Here is an 11,668-nt window from a genome sequence, read left to right as displayed (position 1 = left end):
ACGCAAACACTGACATGTGGACTCTGTCTTCTCACTGAAAATCAGCCTCTCCATCTCTCACCTCTTTTTCTATTTTGCCTCCCGGATTATCACTGGGGCTCTGTGCCGGCACTATGAATCCACTGCTCCTGGTGGCCATCTTTTTCTTTTTATTGGACAGGACAGAGAGAAATTGAGAGAGGAGGGGGAGATAAAGGGGGAAAAGAGAGGAAGATGGACACCTGCAGAACTGCTTCACCGCTTGTGAAGTGACCCCCTGAATGTGGGGGAGCCAAGGGCTTGAACTGGGATTCTTGTGCTTGTCTTTGAGTTTAGTACTCTGTGCACTTAACAGAGTGTGCCACTGCCTCGTCTCCTGCATCTCTCATCTCTCTAGCCTATAACCAACACTCACTGGCGCTCACACCAATTTATGAAGAGTTTTGTTTTGTTTTTTTAGATGTATTTATTATTTACTTAAAAAAAAAAACAGAACAATGCTCAGCTCTGGCTGATGGTAGTACAGGTTCTTTCTTTCTTTCTTTTTTTTGGCGGGGGGAATAGGGATTGAACCTGAGACCTCAGAGCCTCAGAGAGGAGAGTCTTTTTGCATAACCATTAAGCTATCTCCCTGCCATACTTGCTCTAGATATATTTATTTTAATGATAAGGAAAGGGGAAGAGAGAGAGAGAGAGAGAGAACCAAAGCATCACTCTGACACATGTGATGCTGGGTCTTGAACTCATAACTTAATGTTGGAAGGTCCAGTCCAACACTTAATCCATTGTGCTACTTTCTGGGTGATTGAAGAGTTGGTGTGTGTGTGTGTGTGTGTGTTGCTCTCCTAGAAACTGCTTTCATATTATCCGGAAGTTGCATACTTTCAGTTCTTGTTTTTTTCCCTCTCTCTTCTTTGGCCCTGTGCAAAGGCAGACTGTCAAGGCTCCTAGCTTCCCGTGTAGGCGGCGCTGCCATTCCCAGCACTGTGAAAGCGTCCGCCAGCCGCCCTCAGAAGCTTTTGCAGGAAACTGGTGACTTCTCTCCTAAGTTACACAGGTTGGTTTAAAAATAGTGTGCGGGGCTTTCCCCCTTCGGAGTGCTGTCAGGCTGCCCACTTTTGACAGCCGCTTCTGCCTCCCTTTCTTGATACTTGTCACAGCATTTTTTTTTTTAATTTAGAGTGTTCTATGCCAGGTGATCTGAATACCTCGGAATTACCACAAGGCTTCACTGGCAACACTGGAGGACACCCTGAGACAATGCTCCAGTTTGCCAGGGAAGAGTTGTGCACAGTTATATTATTTCTTTGCCTCCCTCTCTTTGCAGGGCCATTGTCAGCATGAAAATGAATTTTTAAAAATACACTCTAGCGGAGGCGAGGAGGTGTGTGTGTGTGTGGGGGGGGGCGGCTTGCAGAGAGGAGTTCTGCCTGGTGTCAAAGTCACTAAGTTGGGAGAACGGTTCTGGGAATGGTTCTGTCTGTCCAATGTGTGCAGCAGAAGGAAACAAAAAGCCCACTAAAGGGGCCAGGCAGTGGTGCACATAGTATTAAGTGCAAGGATGTGGGTTCGAGGCCCTGCTCCCCACCTGCAGGGCGTGTGGGGGTGGCAGGGGGGAAGCTTTACAAGTGGTGAAGCAGGACTGCAGTTGTCTTTCTTTCTCCCTCTCCTCTCTCAATTTCTGTCTGTTCTGTCCAATAAAAAGGAAAAACAAATGGCTGTCAGTGCTGGCACTGAGCCCCAGCAATCACTCTGGAGGCAAAACAAAAAAAAAAAAGAAGAAGAAAAGAAGGAAGAAAGAAAAGTCTACTCAGGGAGCCTAAGACAAAGCAACTAAACAGGATAAGTAAGACTGAGGTCTGCAAGTAGGCAACAAATCAACTAAACCAAACAAAATGAAAAACTAACCAAACACACCTCACTCCTCTGCGCATGCGCGCGCGCACACACACACACACACACACACACACACACACACACACACGCACGCACGCACGCACGCACGCACGCACGCACGCGGCTCAAAACAGTGAGAAAGAAGGTGACTTGCCAACTTGGGTTCCTATTTTTGATTTCCATCTTTTCTCAGTCACAGGATTTATTAAAATATCTTACCCTTTATGCAGGGGAATGTGAAAATGTCCACCACCCCCCCTCCACCCCACACACAGAAGCTTTTGCCTCCATTCCTCTCCTCCTGTCTGCTCTGTCTGCTTCTCCCTTATATGGCTCTTCTCGGAAGTCCAGGAATGTGGTTGCTATGTGCAAGGCTAGTTCTAATTGGCCTCTCACATTCATGTCAGCCTGAAGATGTATGGGGTCACCCTGTGGAAGACAACCAAGACCCCCCCACATCTGCTGTCCTGCACGGCTTCTTTCATTCCATTCGCTCTAAATACCCAGCTCAGTAAACTGCTCCCTGAGCCCCTGAGCCCCTCCACCAGGCCCCTTTCCTGTTAGCGCTTTTTCAGCCCCAGGGTTATGGCAGGGGTTCAAGGCCTGCCTCAAACCCAGCGCTCCTGGTGGCCTTTTTTTTTTTTTTCTTGATGGGACCGAGAGAAATTGAGAGGGAGGGGAAGACACACACACACACACACACACACACACACACACACACACACACACACACACACACACACACGGTCGTGGGCAGAGAGATGCCTGAAGACCTGCTTTACTACTTGTGAAGCTTCCCCCTGAAGGTGGGGAATGGGGGCTTGAATTCGGGTCTTAGTGCACAGTAATGTGCGTGCTTAGCCTGGTACATCACTGCCCGGTCCGCTCATCACTTTCTTTCTTTCTTTCTTTCTTTTTTTTTAATCAGACACCTGCTCAGCTCAGGTTTATGATAGTGTGGGGGATTGAACCCGAGACTCCAGAGCCTCAGGCATGAGAGTTTCTTTGCATAACCATTATGCTATCTACCTCTGCCCTTATTGCTTCTTTAATTAGCAGGGCACATGGAATTTGCTAAGATTTCTATCACATTTTAGCCTTGCAAGAAGAGGGAGAGGGAGAAGAGGGAGAAGGAGAAGGAAAAGGAGAAGACATCTCATTTAACATGACAGAAAATAAGAAAAAAGCTACAAAACAAGAAGGGTGGGTGTTCATCAATCACACCCATCTTCTCGCTGGGGTACTTGAAGCTTGAGTTAGCTGCCGCTATTGTTTCCGACTGTCCGGCTCATTAATGCCAGAGTCCATTTCCCCTCTCCCAGCCCCAGGCTCCCAGCCAGGCACCCTCACTGGGTGGTTTTCCCTAAACAGAATACTCCCCAACTTTGGACATCAGGCTTCATTGTGAATTCAAGGGAGAGACTGGCTGGTAGGGTGAAAGCTCGCCCAGGGATCAGGTGGTGGCTCGCCTGGTTGAGCGTACTTGTAACGCGCAAGCCCCTGGTCCCCGCCTATGGGGGGAAGCTTTGCGAATGGTGAAGCAGGGCTGCTGGTGTCTCTTTGCCTCTCTCCCTCTCTATCATCCCCTTCCTTCTTGATTTCTCTACCCAATAAATAAATAAAGATAATGAAAGCTCATCTAGTTTTTTGGCTTCCTATTAAATAAGCTTAATTTTTTTTTTTTAAATTGGGGCTGGGTGGTGGCAGGCCTGGTTGAGCACACATGTTACAGTGCACAAGGACCCAGGTTCAAGCTCCAGGTCCCCACCTGCAGGGGGAAAGCTTTGTGAGTGGTGAAACAGGGCTTCAGGTGTCTATCTCTCTCCCTCTCTATCTCCCCCTACCCTCTCGATTTCTGGCTGTCTCTATCCAATAAATAAATAATGATAAAAAAGATAAAAAATTAAAATATTTTAAATATCTTTATAATAATTGAATATAGAAATTGAGAGGGAAAGAGGAGATAGTGAGGAAGAGAGACACCTGCAGCTCTGCTTCACCACTCATGAAACCTTCTCCCTGCAGGTGGGGGCCGGGGGTTCAAACCTGAGTCTTTGCTCACTGTGTTGTGTGTACTTAACCTGGTGCACTGCTACCCAGGAAGCATTTGATTCATTCATCTCCATGCATCTTCATCCTACTTCAGTTTGAGCTTACACTCCTGTGGAGGAGAACAACATTTTATGCAAAGAAGCAAAGACTTTGATGTGAGGTCTGGTGGTAGAAAGTGCTAGGGAAGAAAACGGAGCAAGGTGAGTGAAATTGTGTGAGTTTCTGTACTGTGGACAAGGCTTCTCTGGTCTAGAGACATTCCGTGATGTGCTTGAGGACTTGAAGTTGTGGGTCTTCCGGGTATCTGGGCAGAGGAAGATGAAGACGTGTGAAGTCCCTGGAGTGGCAGAAGGAAAGTAGGACCCCGTGGCTGAGCTGGAAGTGCAAGTCAGTGAGGTTAGAGAAGTGGGCAGGGAGGTATGGGTGGGCTAGAGCCACTGGGAAAATCGTGACATTCGTTTGGAATGATTTAGGACAGCATGGGAGGTGGTTGAGTCTAAACCTCTGGTGTGTGAAAGAAAGGTCATTTAGCCAATGTGTCTGCTTCCTGCTGGGTTGTGACCGAACTCTGACCCTTTCTTGCCCAATGTCTGCCCTGACACAATCTCTTTTTTATTATCCACCAGAGGTGGCTCCATAACTCCTAGGGCCCAATCCAAACAGAAAATGTCGGGACCACGTGTACAAAGAGCAGGGAGAATGGGAAGCGTGAAAGGCAGTCAAATTTACAACCTCCTCCTCCTCCCCTCTGCGGCTTCTCTCTTGCACACTGTTCAAAACTTGTCACTGAGTGCAGGTCAAAGGAAACAGGCATTTGTACCTTCAGCCCTTAGCATTCACTTTGCCACTCATTTTGATGTTGTGTAATATCAATGTTAAAGGTCAGTGTAGGGAGCTGGGCGCAATGGCCGGCATAAGGATCCTGGTTCAAGTCCCTGGCTCCCCACCTGCAGAGGAGTCACTTCACAGGCGGTGAAGCAGGTCTGTAAGTGTCCATCTTTCTCTCCTCCTTTCTGTCTTCCCCTCTTCTCTCCATTTCTCTCTGTCCTATCCAATAACAACAACAGCTATGACAACAATAACAACAATAATAACAACTACAACAAGGACGACAAAATGAGGAAAATGGCCTCCAGGAGCAGTGGATTCGTAGTGCAGGCACCGAGCCCCAGCAATAACCCTGGAGGGAAAAAAAAAAGGCCAGTGTAGTAGTATTTTGCCATGTTCATTACAGTGTCGTAGTAATAGTATTTAGTATTGCACGTGCAATCGTCAACATTACACTCATTTTGTAGCTCATCCACACGTATTTATTTTCCTGTCAGACCAGACAAAATGCTACCCCAAAGCAACCCGGTTGTTCTGATTTTCTGATTGGTGCCATCTGCCAACACTTTACCTTTTGCCTGCAGAGGAGTAAGGCAGACTACAAAGAACAGGTAAGTTGTCTTATCTTTTTCCCTTTTTTTTCCCATGTTATCATTTTCAGGGTTAAGTGACTGACTCATTAGGGAAGTGCTTAGCAATTATAAGTGATAGAATCGAGTTCTTTGCTTGTTTGGGCTTCTTAGACTTGTTCTGCCTTCCATCTGTATTTGGAGCAAGTTCTGTTCTGGGCTGGGGTGTGTGTGGGGGTTTGGCAATGTAAAACCTGATTCCCTCTTTATGGTCAGCAGCCTCTAATTAAACAGGTGTTGGCACATCTGCTTACGCTCACACATTATAATGCATAAGGACACAGATTAAGCCCCTGGTCCCCACCTGCAGGGGAAAGCTTCACCAGTGGTGAAGCAGGGCTGCGGGTGTCTCTCTCCCTGTCTATGTCTCCCTCCCCCCTCAATTTCTCTCTTTCTCTATCCGATAATAAATAAATGTACACATTTAAAAAACAAACAGAACCTCACTGGTTCTCAGTTCCTCTGAACTCCCCCCAGAATGTAGACACACAGGCGTTTTGTATTCACTGGGTATCCCACATATAGGGCTGTCAGAAAACTCATGATTCTTTCTTTTTGCCTCCAGGGTTATTGATGGAGCTTGGTGCCAGCACTATGAATTCACTGCTCCTGGAAGCCAGTTTTTCCATTTTATTGGATAGGACAGAGAGAAATTAAGAGAGGAGGGAAATACAGAGAAGGAGAGAGAAAGATAGACACCTGCAGACCTGCTTCATTGCTTGTGAAGTGACCCCCCCTGCAGGTAGGGGGAGCTGGGGGCTCAAACCTGGATCCTTGCACCAGTCCTGGTCCTTGTGCTAAGTACTATATGCGCTTAACCAAGTACACCACTGCCCAGCCCCTTCATGATTCATTTCTTTATGTTTTTCTACACAAAAATGGATCGTAACTTTTCCAACAACCCAATAATTTATGTGAATGGGGGGGTGGCAATATAGGGTGATAGATGGGGTACACAGTTCTCTCCTGCTCTTTCAAATGCTTCATATTCCCCTTAGAGCTTACCCTTAAAAAAAAAAGAGTTCAAAGCTAACACCTGGAATTTGAGGAAGGTGGCCATGGAACAGCAAACCAACCGCATGGCCCACGGCACACACCGACCCTGTTTTTCACCTCTACTCTCTCTAGACCCAGCCTCCTCTCAGGCACAGGAGATAGACAGTCAGAAGAGAATAAGCCTGCTGCCTGAGTGACAGCTTTGTCCCTCTGCTTTATGCTGGTGACAATTCACATGGTTGCTCAGAAGGGCTTTTAACAGATCCTGGCTGGGAAAATGACACTCATTATAAGAACAGAGAGGGTCACGGGGAGGCACATGTGAGAGAAATGGACAAAAGAGGGGCGAGCTACTTCACTCGAGTGGAAGGGAGGATGCAAGTGGAGAGTAGGGGAGAAAGAGACAACCATTGGGGAAGGCGCTACAGACAGTCTCATGTGCACAGGACAGACCCCTCTAGCTCCCCAGAAGAATGATAATTGGGGGGAGCTTGAGTTTACTTGATTCCAGTTTTTTTTTTTTTTAGGCTACTGGTAGGTATGCTCTCAAAGCAGAATACTGGGCTGGATAGTGGCACACCAGGCTGAGAGCACATAGTGCCATGGTTCAAGCCCTGGGTCCTCGTCTCCATGGGGAAAACCTTCACTAGTGGTGAAACTGGGCTGCTGGTGTTACTTTTTCTCTCTCTTTTCTCTTTCAATTTTTCTTTGCCCTATCATTTAAAGAGAAAAGAAAGCAGAATACTACTAATACAAAAAAAAAAAATACTCAGGGCCCAGAAAAATAGAGGCGACACTGGATAGGAGTAAGTATTCATTTTAAAAAATGAACTGGATATTAGTATCCTGATTTCTTAGGGGAAGTGAGGGATAAGTAATAACTTTAAGATTGTTGTCCATGTAGTGTGTGTGTGTGTGTGGGTGTCCCCCTTGAGGAGACAGATAAATGAGTAGAATCACCTTGGAGTTAGAGAAAATGTCATGAGAAGACAAACTTTCTGAATTTGGAGAAAATGAGAAACTTGGGGCTTCCGTTTCAGACCAAGAAAAATGTCAGCAATGAGGCATTAGCAAGAAGCTGGCTGTGTGACATTTGTTTGTGATTTATGGCAAAGGCTGTGGCATGGGAGCTGTCACCCAGAAACTGGAAGTGCAGGGGATTTGATGGTGGCCATATGTCTTCAGGGAAGGTGTGAGACTTGCTCTTTCTCTTTTTATTTATTTTTTTAAATTTATCAAATGGAGCTATTGAAAACACTATAGGATAAGAGTGGTATAATTCCACACAATTCCCATCACTAGAACTTCCTATCCTATCCCCTCTGCCCCCAAAAGCTTTCCTATTCTTTATCCCTCTGGGAGTATGGACCCAGGATCATTATGGAGTGTAGAAGGTGGAAGGTCTGGCTTCTGTAATTGCTTCTCTGCTGAACATGGGCATTGACAGGTCAATTCATATTCCCAGCCTGTCTCTCTCTTTCTCTAGTGGGGCAGGGCTCTGGGGAAGTGGGGCTCCAGGATACATTGGTGGGGTTGTCTGTCCAGGGAAGTCAGGTTGGTATCATGGTAGCATCTGGAACCTGGTGGCTGAAAAAAGAGTTAAGCTAGAAAGCAGAGCAAATTGTTGACTAATCATGAACCTAAAGGCAAGAATATTGCAGATGAAGATGGGGGGGGGGGTGTGTGTCTCCATTTTGGAAAAAGCAAGTAGGTCTATTTTAGGTCTATTCCAAGGGGCCCATAACTTAACTAATTTTTGCCCAAGTCTGAGAGCTGACATGCAGGTGAACCCAAGTTATTGTCTGTGGAGATGATGTCACAGTTAGAGAGACTTGCTCTCTTTTATGGATCAGCTGCTTGGGGCTCAGTTCGGGCTGTGGTTGATTTGGCATTGCTCTTAAGACCAAGGCAAGGGGTGCCCCTGTGCTGAGACCCCACTCTCAGGTGAACGCTGTCCTGGGACATGCTGGGCAAGGATTCAGAGAGTCCACAGGAAGACCCCTTTCTGAATGCCCAGTTCCTTAAACTCTGTCTGCCTGAGGCCAGTCCGAGGGAGCAGCTGTTTCTGCTTCTGACTTCTGAGTGTGCAAGGAGGCCAAGGTCAGCTATCAGGAAGGGTCTGAGCTGCTGATCGGATGGTTTAGCCTCATCTGTTTTTCTCAGCGAGATAGAGGCGAGACCACCACTCAATTACGTAGTGTGAGCGGCAGGGCCTAGACCCAGGGCCACATGGACACAAGGCATGTGCTCTAATGTCGAGCCTCCCATCTGACCAGCGTCCTCATTTGTGTCTTGGAGACTGCTGAGGTCTAGAGGGAACTGGAAGCTAGAGGAAGGGGTGAGAGTGCAGGGTCAGGGGAGGACTCTCTTTGGCTGCCATGTTTCAGTGTAGAATGCCGGGAAGTGTAAGAGTCCAGCCTTAGACCCTGGCTTCCCTATGACTAAGAAGGTGGAGTTAGGGAGTCCAGCGGTAGCGCAGCAGGTTAAGCGCAGGTGGCACAAAGCGCAAAGACCTAAGGATCCCGGTTTGAGCCTACAGCTCCCCACCTGGAGGGAACTCGCTTCACAGGCGGTGAAGCAGGTCTGCAGGTGTCTGTCTTTCTCTCCCCCTCTCTGTCTTCCCCTCCTCTCTCCATTTCTCTCTTTCCTATCCAACAACTACATCAACAACAATAATAACTAAGACAACAAGGGCAACAGAAGCGGGATAAATGTGGAGTTGTCAAAGCAGGAGAATGAAAGCGATTCCTTTGTACCCAGTTGTTCATTTCTTTTCATAACTGTATTTGGTTGGGGGTGGAGCAGGGCAGATATTTGTCCTCCTGATCTTGTCTCTGTAAGAATTCCTTTTTTGGGAGTCGGGATGTAGCGCAGCGGGTTAAGCGCAGGTGGCGCAAAGCACAAGAACCGGCATAAGGATCCCGGTTCGAACCCCGGCTCCCCACCTGCAGGGGAGTCGCTTCACAGGCGGTGAAGCAGGTCTGCAGGTGTCTGTCTTTCTCTCCTCCTCTCTGTCTTCCCCTCCTCTCTCCATTTCTCTCTGTCCTATCCAACAATGACAACAATAATAACTACAACAATAAAACAACAAGGGCAACAAAAGGGAATAAATAAATAAAATTAAAAAAAAAGAATTCCTTTTTTAGGGGGTCTGGCAGTAGTGCAGTGGATTAAGCGCACATGGCACGAAGCACAAGGATCCCAGTTCGAGTCCCGGGTTCCCCACCTTCTGGGGGATTGCTTCACAGGTGGTAAAGCAGGTCTGCAGGTGTCTGTCTTTCTCTCCCCCTCTCTGTCTCTCCTCCTCCCTGGATTTCTCTCTGTCTTATTCAACAACAACAATATCTATGGCAACAATAACAATAACACCAACAACAAGGGCAACAAAATTTGAAAAATGGCCACCAGGAGCAGTGGATTCATAGTGCAGGCACCGAGCCCCAGCAATAACCCTGGAGGAAAAAAAAATTCTGTTTTTGGGTCTAGAGGCTTAGACACACACACACACACACACACACACACACACACTGTTATTGCTTTTGTTTTTCTTTTTAAATTATCCTTAGCAATTATAGGAGAGACCCTGAATTACTGAATAACAGAATATACCTGCTAAACATGCCCTCAGTTACTTCTTAACTTCTTAATATATTATATATGTATATGAATATACATATATATATTTAAGGTGGAGAACAAAAAACATTTTGATACTTCAGACATTGAAGTATCAATCAGATACATTGAAGTATCTGTTCCTTTGCTACCGGTGCACGAGGGGGGTAGGTAGGTGGTGGGTTAGGGATGGAAAGACTAGATTTTCCGGTTAAATCAAGTATCCTGTTTCAAACAGATGCCTGGAAGACATTCTTTAGTCTGGGGAGCTGGGGCCAGGAGACCCTCCACAAATCAGAGAAGTCACTGTCTATACAATCTGCTTTCTTTCTGTACCTGAAACCCAGAGCCTGAAGCCCTTTGTTTTTCTTAGTTTTGAAAGTCAGAGGTTTTAAAAATGGGAAGCAAAAACAGCTTGGGCAGGGAGAGCCGTGAATCCAGAACGTTCTGGTCATTTAGGACACACCACTTCTGCTTTGTCTCCAGACAAGCAGGCAAAGATAGGGTTCAGGCCATGGGGGTGGTGTTGAGGCAATTCAGAAAGATTCCTCTTTGAAACCTTCTGCTGGACCTGTGTTTTTTTTTTTAAATTTTTTTATATTTATTTTTTTATTTATTCCCTTTTGTTGCTTTATTGTTGTAGTTATTATTATTGTTATCATCATTGTTGGATAGGACAGAGAGAAATGGAGAGAGGAGGGGAAGACAGAGAGGGGGAGAGAAAGACAGACACCTGCTGACCTGCTTCACTGCCTGTGAAGCGACTCCCCTGCAGGTGGGAAACCAGGGCTCGAACTGGGATCCTTACGCTGGTCCTTGAGCTTAACCCGCTGCGCTACTGCCTGACACCCCGGGCCTGTGTGTTTTATGACATTATGGACTGAATTAACAGATGTGCCTTAAGTTCTGGCTAGCAATGTAAAATCTTATTTGCAGAGGGTTCCCTGGTACCAGGCACGACCTAAGCTTGTGCTTTGCATCATCTCGCAATAAACAAATTACTTGCGATTTTTTTTTTTGCCTTCATTGTAGAGGTGAGGAAATTAAGAATTCACCTGCCCAACATTCTCAGTTACTGAACTACATCTGCAACAGGTTCCTTTTGATCAACTTTTGATTTTGATTTAATTTTTTAATATTTATTTATTTATTCCCTTTTGTTGCCCTTGTTGTTTTATTGTTGTAGTTATTATTGTTGTCATTGTTGTTGGATAGGACAGAGAAAAATGGAGAGAGGAGGGGAAGACAGAGAGAGAGGGAGAAAGACAGACACCTGCAGACCTGCTTCACTGCCTGTGAAGTGACTCCCTTGCAGGTAGGGAGCCGGGGGCTTGAACAGGGATTCTTAACGCCAGTCCTTGCGCTTTGTGCCACCTGCGCTTAACCAGACTTCCCTTTAATTTAATTTTATTATTGGATAGAGACAGAGAGAAATTAAGAGGGGAGGGGGAGGTAGAGAGGGAGAGAGACAGAGAGACAGCTGCAGCCCTGCTTCACCACTCGTGAATCTTTCCCCTTGCAGGTGGGGACCAGGGGCCTTGAATCTGGGCTCTGGAGAGAGACTGTAGTGATTATCAGAAAGACTTTTGTGTCTGAGGCACTAAAGGTTTCAGGCTCAATCCCTAGCATCTCTACAAGTCAGAGTTCAGCAGTAAGAAAGCAAAACCAAGAAA

At 46.4% G+C, this 11,668-nt stretch overlaps 1 long non-coding RNA gene across 1 annotated transcript in view; it reads left to right on the top strand.

The window, feature by feature from the left end:
* The first annotated feature begins 898 nt into the window (after positions 1–898).
* LOC132539329 (uncharacterized) overlaps positions 899–11,668 on the top strand; it is a 30,115-nt gene continuing 19,345 nt past the window's right edge. Inside the window, exons 1-2 of the long non-coding RNA XR_009550578.1 lie at positions 899–1,036; positions 5,253–5,366. This is a non-coding gene — a long non-coding RNA (uncharacterized LOC132539329). The remainder of the gene's footprint in view (positions 1,037–5,252; positions 5,367–11,668) is intronic.

The sequence above is a fragment of the Erinaceus europaeus genome, chromosome 7 (assembly GCF_950295315.1).
Source record: "Erinaceus europaeus chromosome 7, mEriEur2.1, whole genome shotgun sequence".
In the NCBI taxonomy this organism is placed as follows: Eukaryota; Metazoa; Chordata; class Mammalia; order Eulipotyphla; family Erinaceidae; genus Erinaceus; species Erinaceus europaeus.
Note: the sequence above shows the minus strand (reverse complement) of the source record. Positions and strands in the feature narration are given on the sequence as shown.